The 19,326-nt window shown below is 40.6% G+C and overlaps 1 protein-coding gene and 1 long non-coding RNA gene across 4 annotated transcripts in view; one reads left to right on the plus strand and one right to left on the minus strand.

Moving 5' to 3' along the window:
• LOC112640270 (phospholipid-transporting ATPase ABCA3-like) overlaps window positions 1-14,659 on the minus strand; it is a 191,283-nt gene extending 176,624 nt beyond the window's left edge. The window contains exon 1 of one of the 3 annotated variants that reach the window (XR_003123948.3): window positions 14,543-14,659. The gene's annotated coding sequence lies outside the window, so the exon portion shown is untranslated. The remainder of the gene's footprint in view (window positions 1-14,542) is intronic. The other 2 variants (XM_025416268.3, XM_025416272.3) reach the window with 2 other exon arrangements.
• Window positions 14,660-16,634: 1,975 nt separating this feature from the next.
• Window positions 16,635-18,515, plus strand: LOC112640272 (uncharacterized). Its single transcript, XR_003123949.3, has 2 exons — window positions 16,635-16,993; window positions 18,246-18,515. It is a non-coding gene; the product is annotated as an uncharacterized LOC112640272 (long non-coding RNA).
• The last annotated feature ends 811 nt before the right edge of the window (window positions 18,516-19,326 follow it).

Raw genomic sequence — 19,326 nt, forward strand, 5'->3', positions numbered from 1 at the left:
AATTGATTGTGACAACATGGATGGACCTAGAGGACACTATGCTAAGTAAATGTGTCGGACAGAGAAAGACAAGTATCATGTGATTTCACTTGTATGTGGAAGTGAAAAAACAAAACAAACAAAGCAGAAACAGACCCATAAATATGGAAAACAAACTAGTGGTTGCCAGAGGGGAAGAGGAGAGAGAAATGATCAAAAATGGGTGAAGGGGAGTGGGAGGTACAGGTTTCTAGTTATGGAATGAATAAGTCACAGGAATGAAAGGCACAACATAGAGAACACAATCAATAGTATTGTAACAGTGTTGGTATACTGACAGGTGGTAGCTATGCTTATGGTGACCACAGAATAATATTTAGAGTTGTTGAATCACTGTGTTATACTCTTGAAACTAATCTAATATTGTGTGTCAACTATACTTCAATAATAAATAAATATTTAAGACTTGTAATATCCCAAAGTCTTACAGTACAGCTTAACATGTCCTAGAAAACAATACTTATGTTGTTCCTGTGCTTGAAACCACTGTCAATTTCTCAAATTAAAAATTTTTTAAAAACTGTATTGACATTGCAACCACAGCCCAGAGAGGTGAGTTGGAACTTATAGCTTAAACTTAACCAAGTAAGGTTGCCAGATAAAATACAGGATGATCAGTTAAATTTGAATTTCAGATAAATGACAAATATATTGGGGGGACATACTTATACTAAAATATCCATACTTTATCTGAAATTCAAATTTAACTGGGTACTCTGTATTTCATTTGCTAAATCTGGCAATCATAGACCCAGGCCAAGCCGGCAGAGATATTAGAATTACCTGAAAAAAAAAAAAAAAAAAAAAAAACCTTTAAAACAACTACTATTACAATGCTTGAAAGACAATTACAGTCTTTTTTTGTGACAATTACACTCTTGGAACAAAATTTAAAGTAGAAAATATCAGCAAAGAAAGAAGATGAAAGGAAAAAACAAAGAAGAATTTTAGAGTTGAAAATAACCAAAATAAAACACTCACTGACAAGACTCAATAGCAGAATGAAGATGACATAAAACACTCACTGACAAGACTCAATAGCAGAATGAAGATGACAGAGGAAAGAGTGAGTGAACTTGAAGAAAGAGCAATGGAAATTATCCAATATGAACACAACAGGGGAGGAGGAGATTTAAAAAGATGAACACAGCCTCAGGATTATGTGGGGCAACAAAAATAGTCTACCATACAATTTTCAGAGTCTCAGAAGACAGGAGAAAGAGTGTGACATTGATAAGATTTTTAAAGCAATAATGGTTGTAATCTCCCAAATGTGGTAAAAGACACTAACTTGTAGATATAAGAAATTGAGCAAATCCCAAACAGGATACGTCTAGACACATCATAATCAAACATGATAAAAACTTAAGACAAATAAAAAACTCTTTAAAAAACATCAGAAGATTAAAAAAAAAAATCAGAAGAGGAGGAGGTGGGGCAAGATGTTGGAAGAGTAGGGTCCCAAGTAACCTGTCCCCACCAACTTCCGTAGTTAACTTTCAAATCATCCTGAAAACCTACGAATCGGCCTGAGATTTAAAGAGAACAGCTGGAATGCTACAGTGAGAAGAGTTTGCGCTTCTATCAAGGTAGGAAGAGGGGAAAAAATAAATAAATAAAAACGCATTCAAGAGGGAGGGGCCTGCAAGGAGCCGGGCTAAGGCCGGGTGGCAAGAGCCTCCAGGACAGGAAAGCCCAGTCCCAGAGAAGCAGGAGCTTCACCAATCTTCCTGGATGGAAAGGCGCGCGCAGGGAACTTGGGCAGGATCCCAGGATGGGCAGTGATGCCCTCAGGCTCCCAGGGTCACCAACAGAGGACCTGTGCCCCAGAGAAGCATGCCACACACCGCCGCCGAGCTCCCTAAGGGGCTGGAGCTGGCGCCCAGTGGGGCCCTGGGAGCAGCTCAGGCGGCAGCTCAGGTGGCAGCTCTGTGCGGCCCGGGACAGCAATTCCAGCAGTGCAGGCCCCAGAGCCAAGGGCGCCGGGGGACACAGGCCAGAATCCGGCACACCTCCAGGACAGGCGGAGGCCAGGGGGACACAGGACTGTAAGGACGCTCCTGCCGCCTGACAGGCCTGAGCTGTGCAGATCAGTGCCACCCCCCACCTCCATCTCATGCATCCAGAGCATCCAGGCCCCTGCTGACTGGGAGCTGTGGTAGTTACTGCAAGAGCTGACTCCAAGGCTGGAGAGCTGGCCGCTGCCACTGTTGTTCCTCCTGGTGTCACCCTGTGCCTGGGACTGAGCAGGGCCACCAGCAAGCAGGGGCCTCACAGAATAAACAGCTCCCACTGAGCTGTGCACTTGGCAGGGGGGAGGGCAACTCCCCCAGGTGCACACCTGAGAATCAGCACAGCAGGCCCCTCCCCCAGAAGACCAGCTGGAAGGACAGGGGAAGAGCAAGTTATTGACCAAGCAGCGCTGGAAAGTTCCATGGGAAGTTGAGGGATTTACAGTATATAGAATCAGAGGATACTCCACCTTGTTTTTTCTTTTGTTTGTTTCCCCCACACCCTTTTTTTTTCCTTTTTCTTCTCTCTTTTTCTCCTTTTTCCAGTACAACTTGTTCTTAGCCAGTCTGCACTGAGCAAAATGACTAGAAGGAAAAACTCACCACAAAAGAAAGAATCAGAAATAGTCCTCTCTCCCACAGAGTCACAAAATTTGGATTACAATTCAATGTCAGCCAATTCAGAAGCACAATTATAAAGCTACTTGCGGCTCTAGAGACAAGCATAAAGGATTCAAGAGACTTCATGACTATACACTTTAGATCTAATCAGGCCGAAATTAAAAATCAATTAAATAAGATGCCATCCAAACTGGAGGTACTAACGAGAGGGTTAACGAGGTAGAAGAACGAGTGAGTGACATAGAAGATAAGTTAATGGCAAGGAAGGAAGCTGAGAAAAAAGAGAAAAACAATTAAAGATAATGAGGAAAGGTTAAGGGAAATAAATGACAGCCTCAGAAGGAAAAAATCTACGTTCAGTTGGGGTTCCAGAGGACGCTGAAAGGGACAGAGGACAAGAAAGTGTTTTTGAACAAATCATAGCTGAGAACTTCTGTAACTTGGGAAGGGAAACAGTCCTTCAGATCCAGGAGATAGAGAGACCTCCCCCTATAATCAATAAAAACAGATCAACACCCCAACATTTAATAGTGAAACTTGCAAATTCCAAAGATAAAGAGAAGATCCTTAAAGCAGCAAGAGACAAGGGATCCCTAACCTTTATAGGGAGAAGTATTAGGTTAACAGCAGACCTCTCCACAGAGCCCTGGCAGCCCAGAAAGGGCTGCCAGGATATATTCAGGATCCTGAATGAAAAGAACATGCAGCCAAGAATACTTTATCCAGCAAGGCTCTCATTCAGAATAGAAGGAGAGATAAAGAGCTTCCAAGATAGGCAGAAACTGAAAGAATATGTGACCACCAAACCAGCTCTGCAAGAAATATTAAGGGAGACCCTGTAAAAGAAAGAGGAAGTCCAAGGAAACAATCCACAAAAACAGGGACTGAACAGGTATTATGATGACACTAAATTCATATCTTTCAACAGTAACTCTAAATGTGAATGGGCTTAATGATCTCATCAAAAGAACAGCGTTTCAGATTGTATAAAAAAGCAAAACTTATCTATTTGCTGTCTACAAGAGACTCATTTTAGATGTAAGGACACCTACAGATTGAAAATAAAGGGTTGGAGAACCATTTACCATTCAATTTTTTTTTATTTATGGTAGTCACACAGAGAGAGAGGGGGGGGGGCAGAGACACAGGCAGAGGGAGAAGCAGGCTCCATGCACTGGGAGCCCGACGTGGGACTTGATCCCGGGTCTCCAGGATCGCGCCCTGGGCCAAAGGCAGGCGCTAAACTGCTGCGCCACCCAGGGATCCCCCATTTACCATCCAAATAGTCTTCAAAAATCAGAAAGGGAGACAGAACATGAGAGACTCCTAACTCTGGAAAATGAACTAGGGGAGGTGGGAGGGGGATGGGGGTGACTGGGTGACGGGCACTGAGGTGGGCGCTTGACGGGATGAGCACTGGGTGTTGTTCTATATGTTGGCAAATTGAACACCAATAAAAAATAAATTTATAAAAAAAATTGTCCTCAAAAGAAAGCAGGGGTAGCAATCCTCATATAGATAAATTAAAGTTTATCCCAAAGACTGTAGTAAGGGATGAAGAGGGACAGTATACCATACTTAAGGGATCTATCCAACAAGAGGACCTAAATATCATGACTATTTATGCTCCGAATATGGGAGCCACCAAGTATATCAATCAATTAATAACCAAAGTTAAGACATACTTAGATAAGAATACAGTAATACTAGGAGACTCGAATACAGTGCTTTCTACAATAGATAGATATTCTAAGCACAACATCTACAAAGAAAAAAGAGCTTTAAATGATACACTGGACCAGATGGATTTCACAGATATTTACAGAACTTTACATCCAAACGCAACTGAATACACATTCTTCTCAAGTGCACATGGAAATTTCTCCAGAATAAACCACATACTGGGTCACAAATCAGGTCTGAACTGATACCAAAAGATTGGGATCATCCCCTGCATATTTTCAGACCATAATACTTTGAAACTAGAAATAAATCACAAGAAGTTTGGAAGGATTTCAAACACGTGGAGGTTAAGGACCATCCTGCTAAAAGATGAAAGGGTCAACCAGGAAATTAGGGAAGAATTAAAAAGATTCATGGAAACTAACGAGAATGAAGATACAACCGTTCCAAATCTTTGGGATACAGCAAAAGCAGTCCTGAGGGGGAAATACATCGCAATACAAGCATCCATCCAAAAACTGGAAATAACTCAAATACAAAAGCTAACCTTGCACCTAAAGGAGCTGGAGAAAAAACAGCAAATAGATCCTATACCCAGCAGAAGAAGAGAGTTAATAAAGATTCGAGCAGAACTCAATGAAATAGAGACCAGAAGAACTGTGGAACATATTAACAAAACCAGGAGTTGGTTCTTTGAAAGAATTAAGAAGATAGATAAACCATTAGCTAGCTTTATTAAAAAGAAGAGAGAAAAGACTCAAATTAACAAAATCATCAATGAGAAAGGAGAGATCACCACCAACACCAAGGAAATACAAACGATTTTAAAAACTTATTGTGAGCAGCTATACACCAAAAAAAATTAGGCAATCTAGAAGAAATGGACACATTTCTGGAAAACCACAAACTACCAAAACTGGAACAGGAAGAAATGGAAAACCTCAACAGGCCGATAACCAGGGAGGAAATTGAAGCAGTCATCAAAAACCTCCCAAGACACAAAAGTCCAGGGCCGGATGGCTTCCCTGGGGAATTCTATCAAACATTTAAAGAAGAAACCATACCTATTCTACAAAGCTGTTTGGAAAGATAGAAACAGACGGAGTACTTCCAAACTCGTTCTCTGAGGCCAGAATCACCTTAATTCTAAAACCAAAGATCCCACCAAAAAAGGAGAATTATAGACCAATATCCCTGATGAACATGGATGCAAAAATTCTCAACAAGATACTAGCCAATAGGATCCAACAATACATTAGGAAGATTACTCACCATGACCAAGTGGGATTTATCCCCGGGATGCAAGGCTGGTTTCAACACTTGTAAAGCAATTGATGTGATTGATCATATCAGCAAGAGAAAAAACAAGAACCATATGATCTTCTCAATAGATGTAGAGAATGCATTTGACAAAATACAGCATCCATTCCTGATCAAAACTCTTGGGAGTGTAGGGAGAGAGGGAACATTCCTCAGCATCTTAAAAGCCATCTACAAAAAGCCCACAGCAAATATCATTCTCAATGGGGAAACACTGGGAGCCTTTCCCCTAAGATCAGGAACATGACAGGGATGTCCACTCTCACCACTGTTGTTCAACATAGTACTAGAAGTCCTAGCCTCAGCAATCAGGCAACAAAAAGAAATAAAAGGCATTCAAATTGGCCAGGAAGAAGTCAAACTCTCCCTCTTTGCAGATGACATGGTACTGTACATAGAAAACCCAAAGGACTCCACCACCCCAATATTGCTAGAACTCACACAGCAATTCAGCAGTGTGGCAGGATACAAAATCAATGCCCAGAAATCAGTGGCATTTCTATACACTAACAATGAGACTGAAGAAAAAGAAATTAAGGAGTCAATCCCATTTAAAATTGCACCCAAAAGCATAAAATACCGTGGAATAAACCTAACCAAAGAGGTAAAGGATCTATACCCTGAAAACTACAGAACACTTCTGAAAGAAACTGAGGAAGACACAAAGAGATGGGAAAGTATTCCATGCTCATGGATTGGAAAAATTAATCTTGTGAAAATGTCAATGTTACTCAGGGCAATTTACACATTTAATGCAATCCCTATCAAAATACCAAGGACTCTCTTCAGAGAGTTGGAACAAATCATCTTAAAATTTGTGTGGAATCAGAAAAGATCCTGAATAGCCAGGGGCATTTTAAAAAAGAAAACCATAGCTGCCGGGGGGCATCAAAATGCCAGATTTCAGGTTCTACTACAAAGCTGTGGTCATCAAGACCGTGTGGTACTGGCACGAAAACAGACATATAGATCAATGGAACAGAATAGAGAATCCAGAAGTGGACCCTCAACTCTATGGTCAACTAATATTCAAAAAAGCAGGAAAGCAGGAAAGACTATCCACTGGAGAAAAGACAGTCTATTCAATAAATGGTGCTGGGAAACTTGGACATCCACATACAGAAGAATGAAACTAGACCATTCTCTTACACCATGCACAAAGATAAACTCAAAATGGATGAAAGATCTAAATGTGAGACAAGATTCCATCAAAATCCTAGAGGAGAACACAGGCAACACCCTTTTTGAACTTGGCCACAGCAACTTCTTGCAAGATACATCCATGAAGGCAAGAGAAACAAAAGCAAAAATGAATTATTGGGACTTCATCAAGATAAAAAGCTTCTGCACAGCCAAAGAAACAGTCAACAAAACTAAGAGACAACCTACAGAATGGGAGAAGATATTTGCAAATGACCTATCAGATAAAGGGCTAGTATCTATACTATATAGATCTATAAGATCTATAAAGAACTTATTAAACTCAACAGCAAAGGAACAAAAAATCCAATCATGAAATGGACAAAAGACATGAACATAAATCTCACAGAGGAAGACATAGACATGGCCAACAAGCACATGAGAAAATGCTCCGCATCGCTGGCCATCAGGGAACTACAAATCAAAACCACAATGAGATACCACCTCACACCAGTGAGAATGGGGAAAATTAACAAGGCAGGCAACAACAAATGTTGGAGAGGATGTGGAGAAAGGGGAACCCTGTTGCACTGTTGGTGGGAATGTGAACTGGTACAGCCACTCTGGAAAGCTGTGTGGAGGTTCCTCAAAGAGTTAAAAATAGATCTGCCCCACGACCCAGCAATTGCACTGCTGGCGATTTACCCCAAAGATACAGATGCAGTGAAACGGCAGGACACCTGTACCTCGATGTTTATAGCAGCAATGTCCACAATAGCCAAACTGTGGAAAGAGCTTTGGTGTCCATTACAAGATGAATGGATTAAGAAGATGTGGTATATGTATACAATGGAATATTACTCAGCCATTAGAAACGACAAATACCCACCATTTGCTTTGAGGTGGATGGAACTGGAGGGTATTATGCTGAGTGAAATAAGTCAACTGGAGAAGGACATTATATGGTCTCATTCATTTGGGGAATATAAAAAATAGTGAAAGGGAATAAAGGTGAAAGGAGAAAAAATGAGTGGGAAATTTCAGAAAGGGAGACAGAACATGAGAGACTCCTAACTCTGGGAAACAAACTAGGGGTGGTGGAAAGGGAGGTGGGCGGGGGGGTAGAGGTGACTGGGTGACGGGCACCGAGGGGGGCACTTGATGGGATAAGCACTGAGTGTTATTCTATATGTTGGCATATTGAACACCAATAAAAAGTCAATTTATTTTAAAAAATTAAAAATAAATCATTTTAATCTAACATAATGGTTAAAACACAAAGTATTAAAAATAATGGTAACAATAATTTCATTAATGGATACACAATATAAAAAATGCAAACTGTGACATCAAAACATATCAAAAACACAAAATGTGAAAGGTATAGCACAAAAACGTAGAGCTTCTGTATGCATTCAAAATTCAGTTGTTACCAGCTTAGACTGTTGTTTTGTGTAAGCTTCATGTTAATGACAAAACAAAAGACTAAAGCAGATACACAAGAGGTAAAAAGAAAGGAATCAAAGCATACCACTACAGAAAATTATCAAATCATAAAAGAAGGGAGCGAACAAGGGAGAGAGAAAGGAATTACAACAGAAAAAAAAATTAATCAGATGACAAAAGTAAATCTTTACTTATCAATAATTATTTTAAATGTAAATGTACTAAATTCTCCAATCAAAAGACACAGAGTAGCTGAATGGATTAAAAGACTCATTTCAGCTTTAATGACACACATAGGCTCAAACCAAATGGATAGAAAAACACATTCCATGCAAATGGTGGCCACAAGAGGGCAGGGGTAGCTATACTCCCAGCACACAAGGTGACTAAGCCCAAAGACTGTAACAAGAGACAAATAAGAACATTTTATAATGAAACAGGGATCAATTAAGAGGATATAACAATTGTAAATATTTATGCACCAAATATCAGAGCACCTAAATGTATAAAGCAAATATTAGAAGAACTGAAGGGAGAAATAGTCAGCAATACAATAACAGAAGGGACTTCAATACCCTGCCTCCAACAAGGGATAGATCATCCAGACAGAAAATTCATAAAGAAATATGGGACTTAAACTGGACACTAGACCAGATGGACCTCATGAACATATGCAAAATATTCCATCAAACAGCAGCAGAATATACATTCTTCTCAGGGGTGCCTGGGTAGCTACTCAGTCAGGTAACCATCCAACTCAATCTCAGCTCAGGTCTTGATCTCAGAGTTGTGAGTTGAAGCCTCATGTTGGCCTACTTAAAAAAATAAAATGAAAAGAATATACATTCTTTTCAAGCATACACAGAGCATTTTCAGGGATAGATAATATGTTAGGTCACACAACAAATTTTAACAAGTATAAGAACACTGAAATCACATCAAATATCTTTTCCAGCCTTAATGGTATAAAACTAGAAACCCTGTAACAAGAGGAAAACTGGGAAATTCAGTGGAAATTTAAAAATATATAGAAATTAAACAACATGCACCTGAAACACCAATAGGTCAAAGAAGAAATCAAAAGGGAAATAAAAAAGTCTTGAGGGGGCATCTGGATGGCTCAGTCAGTTAAGCATCTAACTCTTGATTTCAGCTCAGGTCTTGATCTCAGGGTCATGAGTTTAGGCTCCATGTTAGGACCCATGCTCCAAGATTAAAAAAAAAAATCTTGAAACAAATATAAATGGGAACACAACACACCAAAACTTATAGGATGCAACAAAAGTAGTTCTAAGAGGTAATTTTTAGTAATGAATGCCTACATTAAGAAAAAAGGGGGGAAAAAGAAGGGATGACATCACGGAGATGGCAAAGTAGGAAACCCTAGCCTCTCCGTTCCCTCACAAACATCAACAATTAGCTATTCATGAACAAAAATAGCTCTAGGAGAGCTCCGGAGTCCACTTAAGAAACTTCAAGAATATAATGGAACAAAAAACTGGAGAAAAAAAAAACACAGAAAAAGGGAAGGAAGAACAAGATTCATATTCATTTTTGTCTGTATCATCCCAGTCCCTCAGGTTGGCACTGCTCAGTACCAAGAAGGAGTATCCCATCTAGAAAGAGTTCCCCTCTCTTTCTAGATGAGGTGAGGTGAGGTGAGGGAGATCAAGGTGAGCAACACGCTTCCCCCATCTTTTGGTGCACCACACAAAGGACCTGAATATGTTTCACCCCACCCAGAGACCAGCAAAACTGATACATACAGAGATGGCTAGGGATAAAGAATAAAGGAGAGGCTACCAGTAATAGCCAAGCAGTAGGAGCGACCCTGGTTTTCAGTGACCTGTTCTGCAAACAACATGAGCATCTTTCACCACTGAAGAAAATATTAGCCAGCACAACCAACTGATCCCCTACAGAATTCACTAGTTTTTATTCCACAGGTATTTGGATTTGTAAATACCAGATGCCTGAGTCCCTCCCCAGCTCCCTATTCCCACCAAATCCCAGGAACTGACTCCAGGCTTCTGTAGCTACACAAGTGCAAGATGCTAATCTGGCCCCCTGTGACTGACCCCTACCACCATGTTTACACTTGAGGCTACCCCCTCCAGCTGTGCACCTGCCTGCCACCAGCTTGCCTTCCCATAACAAGCCTATACTGAAGTGTACATACCTGTAGCCAATAGTCTAAAGCCACAGAAGGATACATCAACAGCCACAACCCCTACAGCTGCTTATGGGTCCAGATTTGGCCCTATCTCCAGGCACTGGCCAGCACCACTGGGTTCACCTGCAGCTAGCCCCTCCAGCTGCACACCTGCACTCCCTAGCCTGATTCTTAACACTGGTCTCCACTGCTGTGGAGATACTGCAGCCACAATAGTGCACACTGACAGCCAGGCCCCCCAGCTTCAGCCTTGTCTCCTGGCACTGGCCTGCACCACAGGGCTTACCTGAAGCTAGCCCTACCAGCTGTACACCTGCACTCAAACAGCCAGACTCACGTCACCAGCCTCCACTGCAGTAAGTACTTGACATATGATCCTAGCCACAGAGGGCATGCCAACAATCAGCATATCTAGGGCTGCCAGTGCATCCTTAGTTGGCTCTGGTTCCCATCACTGTGTGTGTCTGCAACCATCCCCTGCTACTACCTGGGAACCAGCAGCTGGCCCCCAGCACTAAGTGTGTACACACCATGGGCCTATCTTGAAGTAAAGTGAACCCCCATGGTGCTCACCAAAGGCCACATAGTTGTCAATGGTGCAGACCCCAGCAGTGGTGGCCCCCAATGCTGTGGACCCCCCAAAAGACATCCAGATCCCTCAGACCCAGAGCAGTCATAAGCATCACACATCAAGACTCTGTCACAAAACACCCCAACATGCTTCCACCAAGTGAAGGTCTTTCGTTACCGAAGCTGGTCCATAAAGTCTGGAAAAGGTGACCGCCTCTTCCAATGTGCAGATGCATATGCAAGGCCACTAGAATCACAAAGTATAAAAGAAACATGATACCACCAAAGGAACATAGTAAACTTTCTGTAACTGACCCCAAAGAGATAAACTGCACAAGAAAGAATTCAAAAGAAATGTTCTAAAGATGCTCAAAGATCTCCAGAGAATACAGATAAATAACTTAATGAATTAGAAAAACATTATAAGAACAAAATGAGACGTTCAAGAGAGACAGAAAACAACCCTAGCCACAATAACCTCAAAAACAATAAAATACTTAGGAATAATTTAAGGAAATGAAAGATACATTGACTGAAACATGAAGACATTGATGAAAGAAATTGAATACACAAATAAATGGAAAAGCTATCCTAAGTTCATGGATTGAAAATGTTATTGTTAAAAAGTCGAGACTGCCTAAAGCCATCTATCTACAGGTTCTGTGTAATCTCCAGATTGTCAAGGGCTGAGAGGTGGAGAGAAGTAGGGAGAGACTGATGAAAGTGTATAAACTTTCAATTATAAGATGAGCAAATTCTGAAGATCTATGGTATGACTATAAGGGGGGCACTTGGCAGGATGAGCACTGGGTGTTATTCTGCATGTTGGCAAATTGAACACCAATAAAAAATAAATTTATTATTTAAAAAAATACCGTATTGTACAATTGGAAGTTTGCTATGACAATAGATCTTAAGTGTTGTCTCTCACACACACAAAAGGGCAACTATGTGAGGTGACTGATGTGTTAATCAACTTGAATGAGGGAATTCTTTCACAATGTATATGTATACCAAATCATCATATTCTACACTTTAAATATACAACAATTTTATTTATCAATTATACCTCAAAAAAGCTGGGAAAATAAGAAATTAAAAACCATCTAAACAAATGAAAAGACATCCTACGTTCATAGACTAAATGATTTAATATTGTTGAGATGGCAGTGCCCGACCCCCTCCCAAATTGGTCTACGGAATCAATCAATCCCCAACTGCCTTTTTACAAAAATAAACACAATGATTCCAAAATTTATATGGAATGGCAAGGAACCCTGGAATAGCCAAAAGAATCTTGAAAAGGAAAAATGAAGTTTGAGGTCTCATACTTATTAATTTCAATAGTTTCTACAAAGTGACAATAATCAAAACAGTATGGTACTGACATTAGCACAGATATACAAATCAAGGGATTAGAATTGGGAGTCTAGAAATAAACCTATGTATCTATGGTCAACTGATATTCAATAAAGGTGCCAAGATCATTCAATGAGGAAATAACAGTCTTTTAAACAAACAGTATTTAAGCAACAGGCAAAAGAATAAAGTTAAATTATTGCCTTGGACCACATAACAAACATCAATTCAACATGGATCAAATAGCTAAAACAATAAATTCCTAGAAGAATATATTGGGAATAAATCTTCATAACTTGGATGCAGCAATACATTCTTAGAACATCAAATAAAAATATAAATTGGCTTCATCAATCATAAATCAAAACCTTTTGTGTATCAAAGGATATAAAAAACTCATGAATGGAATATTTTCAAATTACATACCTGATAAGGGTTTCATATACTGAATATATATAAAGCACTCTAAAAACTCAACAACAAAATGACAAACCAACTAAATAATGAGAAAAAAAGATATAAAAAGACATTTCTCCAAAGAAATTACACAAATGGCCAAGAAGGACACAAAATGATGCTCAACATCACTAGTCATTAGGGAAATGCAAATTGAAACCATAATGAGATACCACTTAAATAAATAACAACTTTTTTAACAGAATAAAACAAGTTTTGGCAAGAACTTGGAAAACTGGAACCCTTACACACTGCTGGTAGGAATGTAAAATGGTAGAGCTGCTGTGAAATTTCGGCAGTTCCTAAAACAGTTAAACATATAATTACCATATGACCCTGCAATTCCACTCCTACGTATACACCCAACAGAATAGAAAAACATGTCCATTCAAAATCATGTAATGTTCACAGTAGCATTATTGGTGATAGTAAAAAAGTAGAAACACAAAATCTCATCAACTGATGAAAAGATAAACAAATGTGGTATATCCAAAAGTGGAATGAGGTACATAACAACACTCAAGAACCCTGAAAACATAACGTTAAGTAAAATAAGCCAAACACAAAAAGCCACATATTATATGATTCTATTTATGTAAAATACCTAGAATTGGCAAATCCATAGAGATAGAAAGATTAGTGGTAGCCAGAGACTACAGATATGAAGCAATAGCACAAGTGACTGTTCAGTGAGCACAGGATTTATTTTAAGGATAAACCATGTCCTAAACAAACAAAAACGTTCTGGAATTAGGTACTGGTAATGGTGGCACAACACCGTGAATGTAACAAAAGCCACACAGTTCTAATACTTTAAATGGCAGAAATGATAGATAAATGAATGAATGAATGAATGAATGGTAGGAATGGTTAATTTTTCCTCGTTGTAAAAAAAGAAAAACCCCATGAAATGGGTAAGAGGATTTTCCTATATCATAGCTGAGATTCACAAAGGTTAATTCACTTTACTACATTCAAATAAAACCAAAGCTGGGGTACCTTCCCAAAACCTTTTTTTTTTTTAAGAAAAAAAAAGATTATTTATTTAGGGGGCACCCGAGTGGCTCACTCAGTCCACTGAGCTCTGGACTGCTGGTTTCCTCTCAGGTCATGATCTCAGGGTCGTGAGGTTGGAGGCCCCCTCTAGCGCTCACACTCAGCAGGGAATCTGCTTGAGGGTCTCTCTCCCTCTCAAATAAATAAATAAATAAATCTCAAAAAAAAAAAAAAGATTGATTTCTTTCAGAGAGAGTGAGCATACGTGCGGGGGGAGGGGAACAGGAAGAGAAGGGAGAGAATCCCACGCACTGGGGTCCCCGTGGGGTGGGGCTCGCTCTCACAACCCCCAGACCGCGACAGGAACAGAAACCAAAACGAGGCCACTCAATCCCCTGGGCCACCCAGTTGCTCCCCAAAACCTTCCTAACCAATAAGCTACCACCAACAAACCTTCCTAACCAATAAGCTACCACAACAAAAAACAAACAAACAAACAAAAGATTAACAGTTAAAATTCAAACCCTAAGTCTCCAGTGGGTTCTCCTGTTTGTTGGTTTTGGGGGCTGTGTGGCCATATGGGTTTGGGGGCGTCAGCGCGCGCACAAGGAGGGGCTGGCCTGTGGGTGGAGCAGCCCCCGCCTCAGCCTCGGCACTTGGGGGAGGACGACCCGGGCCGGCTGGGTCAGGCCAGGACGAGCCCGGGGCAGACAGGTCCCACGCTCACCACTCGGGCCTCAAAACTGCCACACCTGCGCCTCAGCCTCCACCTCCGCCGCTCAGGTGCACGCGCGTGGTCCTCGCGAGACCAACCTCGCGTCCCAACGCCCTCCCCAACCGCCCACAACCGGTTGGCCGCCAGGGCGTCCAGGAGCGTGCTACCTGACGGCGGGAGGACCCAGAGCGCACCGCCTCAGCGCGGCTCCACACGCATGCGCCCAGCACACCGCCTCAGCGCGGCTCCACGCGCATGCGCCCGCACTCCCTCGAGTCCCCAGCTCCCCAGCCCATCCCTTCCTACCACCCAGGCAACGCCTGGAGGGGCCAGCCCCACTTCCCCAGTTCCCAACTGTTTCACGGCTTCCTCCTCCTGGCCCACCCCACAATTCCACACTTCTCCAACCACAGAGACTAGGAGAGGGGTGAGATGCTCACCTTGCCGACACCATTTAAGAGAAAGCCAACTCAGTAATCGAGATTAAAAATTGTTATTAATTTTTAATTTTCAAAATACAGAAATTAAATATAAAAGTGCCACGAGGTGCTCTATGGGAGGCTAACGCAAAAGGGAAAATCAGTCATCCTGACCCTGTTTTTATTTAAAATGTTGATATTTTTGTTCAATATGGATTTTTTTGGTGTTTTCATTTTTTCAATATTGCATCATTTAAAATATTTTTTTAAAAAAATCTTCAGTACTGTGTATTTTGAGTTCTGAATATGTCCCTTAAATTTGGCACTAAAAGTGAGGACCTTAGCCATTCTGTTTTCCTCATCCTAGTGACAGCTCAGCCCTACTGTCACCTTCAATATGGTAGTGGCAGAAAATCTAGAAAAGTACAAGTGGCCACCCCTGGGGTAGGTTTAGGGGGGCAGGCAGTTGGAGGAGATAGCAGGGAACTTCCAGAATTCCAGAAGCTGACTTGCCTTGTCCCAGGACAAAGCCTCAGGGGACAGGGAAAGAAGAGTTACACATGCAACTTGCTTACTGGCCCCCACATTTCTAATAAGTTTATTAATATTTTCTCTAATAAGTCATTATTACTAAGAGTACTTTCATTATTTTAATAATAAAAAATCAATAACACCTAATAATATGAACATGATATTTGTTAATAATGCTTATTAAATACTAACCTGCTAAACAACAAAATGATTTCAATTATGCCTCATCACAATTCTGGAAGGTTGGCTCTAATATTACTAATATTATCTGATTTTGCAGAAGAGGAAACAGGGTCAAAGTGGTGAAGTCTCTTTTACATCCAGCATGTACAAGCTGTATATCCAGCATGTACATTTCATCAAAAAAGGCATTAGAGGGATCCCTGGGTGGCGCAGCAGTTTGGCGCCTGCCTTTGGCCCAGGGCGCGATCCTGGAGACCCGGGATCGAATCCCACATCGGGCTCCCGGTGCATGGAACCTGCTTCTCCCTCTGCCTGTGTCTCTGCCTCTCTCTCTCTCACTGTGTGCCTATCATAAATAAATAAAAAAAAAAAACTTAAAAAAAAAGACTTAAAAAAAAAAAAGGCATTAGAATGCCAATAAAACCTTCGAAACAAATTGGGATATTAGGATATCTGTTACAATGCATCACATGAATGAGTTAAAGTAGGAAAATATTACATAGTTGGCCCTTGAGCAATACAGGTTTGAAGTACACAGGTCCACTCCAGAATTTAAAAAATATATATAGTACAGTACTATAAATGTATTTTCTCTTCCTTATAATTTACTTAACATTTTCTTTTCTCTAGCTTGCTTTATTATAATAGAGTATATAAGACAAATTATATGTTAATTGGTATGTTTATGTTATGCTTATGTTACCAGGAAGGCTTCTGGTCAACAGTAGTTAATTAAGTTTTTGGGAGTCAAAAGTTTTTGGGAGCGGATTTTTGAAGGGGTATTTTGGTTGCTCCTAACCCCTGTGTTGTTCAAGGATCAACTGTAATCACTTTCATAAACCCATAAATGCATATAAAACTCTTAACAACCATTCCAGATGAAAGTTCTTTCTAAACGAGGCATAACAGGGTATTTGTTTCTATGTGACCCAACAGCATGCTATATCCCCCAGAGCCTCAGCCAAGTGATAATGACATCACAATTTCAACGACTCCTTCTACTGCTGGAATGTTTGGGGCAAGGAGGTGTTTGTTATACAACCCGATACCTGCTAAACCAGCTTCTAATCTAGATTCTAAATCATGTTCTACAGTTGGACATCAGACTTGTGCTGGTCACCTGGAACTCAGAACCAATAAGCCCCCCCTAAAACCATTGCTGCTACCTCCAGTCTGTGAGGGAGGAAGAAGGCTGCCCTACCCTTTTATGAGGACTTCTTCCAAAGGTGGTTACAGGCTTCTGAGCTCAAACCAGATCTTCATGTTTGGCAGCTTAAATTTTACTAGGGATCTGGGTAACCTTACCCAAAGCTATATAAGGAAAATGATTGTAAGTAATTCACAGACTCTATCTCTTAAATAGTTATGCATTTCTTTTTATGCAAATTAAAAATGACTAAAACAGCACATTAATCTCCAATCATATGCTAATTTGGCTTCTACTAAAACCAAAGAAGGTAATATAATTTTTAAGAAAATATATGAAGTAAATAATAAAAGAGACATCATGAGGTGTTAGAGCCTCCACAGAACCGGGCAGCTGGGCTGCTGGTATATGTGGTCACCTAAAAATTCCCTTCAACCGCTAGGTCATATAACTCTTGACTCCAGCCAGAGATATCGCATAACTCTCATTTTGTAAAGATTCCGAAGCCTCACAACCAGTGACTACCCTGTGTCATTGGCTCCAACAGAATTAATTCAATCAAGACCAATTTTCCGGGTGATACTTTACTAAGGACCTGGGTGATGCCACTCAAAGCTTTGTAAGGAAAATGATTTGAGGTGATTTGCCGACTAGTCTTATTCCTACAGGATTTTCTAGAAACAAATACAGGAGTTTTCTACTTAACCAAAGCTCAGTAATTTAATTAACAATGGAAACAAATGAACAAATGGTTCTTCTATCTCTTTTACTTAATATTTGGTTTTGATTTTCCCCCTCAAGAATAACAGACCAAACTCCTTATTTTCTTTATACCTCTATATTTGTAAACCCAATAAATAAGACTTAATAGTAATAACATAAGTTATGGTCCATAAATGTTTCTGTAATCCCAAGACTTGTGCTAAGTATATGACATACAATATATTGTGCTAAGACCTGTATTAAGTATAAAACAATTTATTTCATCGGTGCCAAGACTTGTTCTAAGTACATGACATACAATTTATTTCATTGGTAAATATTTTGACACTTCCTCATATACTGTCTTTTATTACAATGTGACTATTTCCTAAAAAATAAAATAAATTAATTAATTTAAAAAGCCTTACTCAGCTCCCAACCCAAATATCAAGGAAGTGACAACACAAGCACTCCAGCTTCCTTATCTGTCTCCCAGACTATATTTTTGCTCTTTTGTTTCATCCTATACGTTGGTGCAAGAATCATCTTTTTAAATAGTCAAAGTTTGGGGGCATATTACCTCTTCCCAAAGAATCACACTTCTTAGCCTCCTGATTCCAAGAAGCTTTCCCAGTTTTATCTTCTGGTGCTCCCAGACATCAGCCCCCTGTTCCAACTCAACCCTGTCTGGCAAGACACTGTTCCCAAGAACTAAACATTCCTCCATCCATAGGCTTCACCTGCGTGGAAGTACCCTCTTCTTCTCTGCCCTGTATCTCTTAACCTTTAGGAGTAGAGTTCTGGAGACTGACGTCAAGAGCAGATCCCAACTCTTCTGCTGATATGTTGGGTGACCTAGGACAAAGCCCTTCACCTCTCAGAGCCTCAAATGGCAGCACAGCTAAAAACATCTACCTACCACAGAGGTTGTTGTATCAGTCAGATGATGCACATAAATACATGGTGTGGTATCTGGTTCATAATAAAGATCAATAACCTGTCTCTGTTATCATTGTTGCTGTTACCATTAACTTTATGTTGGGGCTTGATTTTTTCCCCCATCCTTCATAAAACCTTTTTATCTAAGTGATCAACGTCAGAATGATCTCTTTTCTTTGAAGTATCAAACGCATTCATTTTTCCTATCTGATCTGACAGCTAGAATTTACTGCCCTGCACTGTTGGTTACCTTCCTGTGCACATACTGTCTTATTCCCTCCTCTCTAGAATAAACTCCTTGGGAAAAAAAAAAAAAAAAAAAGATCTAAGTCACCTTACTGCATTCTTAGGCATTTTGGCTCTTTGTGTGACTGAGGCCTTTACATCTTGTCCTGGGAGCTTCCCCCTTTTTAAAAGGTGTAGGTTAGTTGAGTTAATCTAGAACAGGGTGAGCTTAAAGCAAACGATAGTCTGGGATCTGGAGGTGGGAGTGGGAGTAGGAGGGAGGTTGAGATAAGAGAGACCAGACAGCGGCAGAATCGAAAAGAAATGTATTTTGTTTCCTGTTTGTTTTTAATAACTATCTTCTTTTGTCTAAGATCTCCTAGTAGCAGAAAAAAATTTAAGGAAAAAGGAGCCTTGCCACCTTTTGCACCCTATCACCCCAGCCTCCTCTTTCCGGGTAAGGACGACTACTTAGACGCCTAAGCGCTTTGCAAGGAACGTGGCTCCAGCTAAGTATAGGAATTGTGAAAGTGGACCCAAGAATACTAACTCCACTGCAACCCTGGGGAAACCAAGGTGGAGGGGACCCAGCTCGGCCAACCGAGGCGGGGCGGGGGGAGCGGGGGCTGCGGTCGGCGGAGACCCGAGTT

Source organism: Canis lupus, chromosome 6 (genome assembly GCF_003254725.2).
Source record: "Canis lupus dingo isolate Sandy chromosome 6, ASM325472v2, whole genome shotgun sequence".
Taxonomy (NCBI): Eukaryota; Metazoa; Chordata; class Mammalia; order Carnivora; family Canidae; genus Canis; species Canis lupus.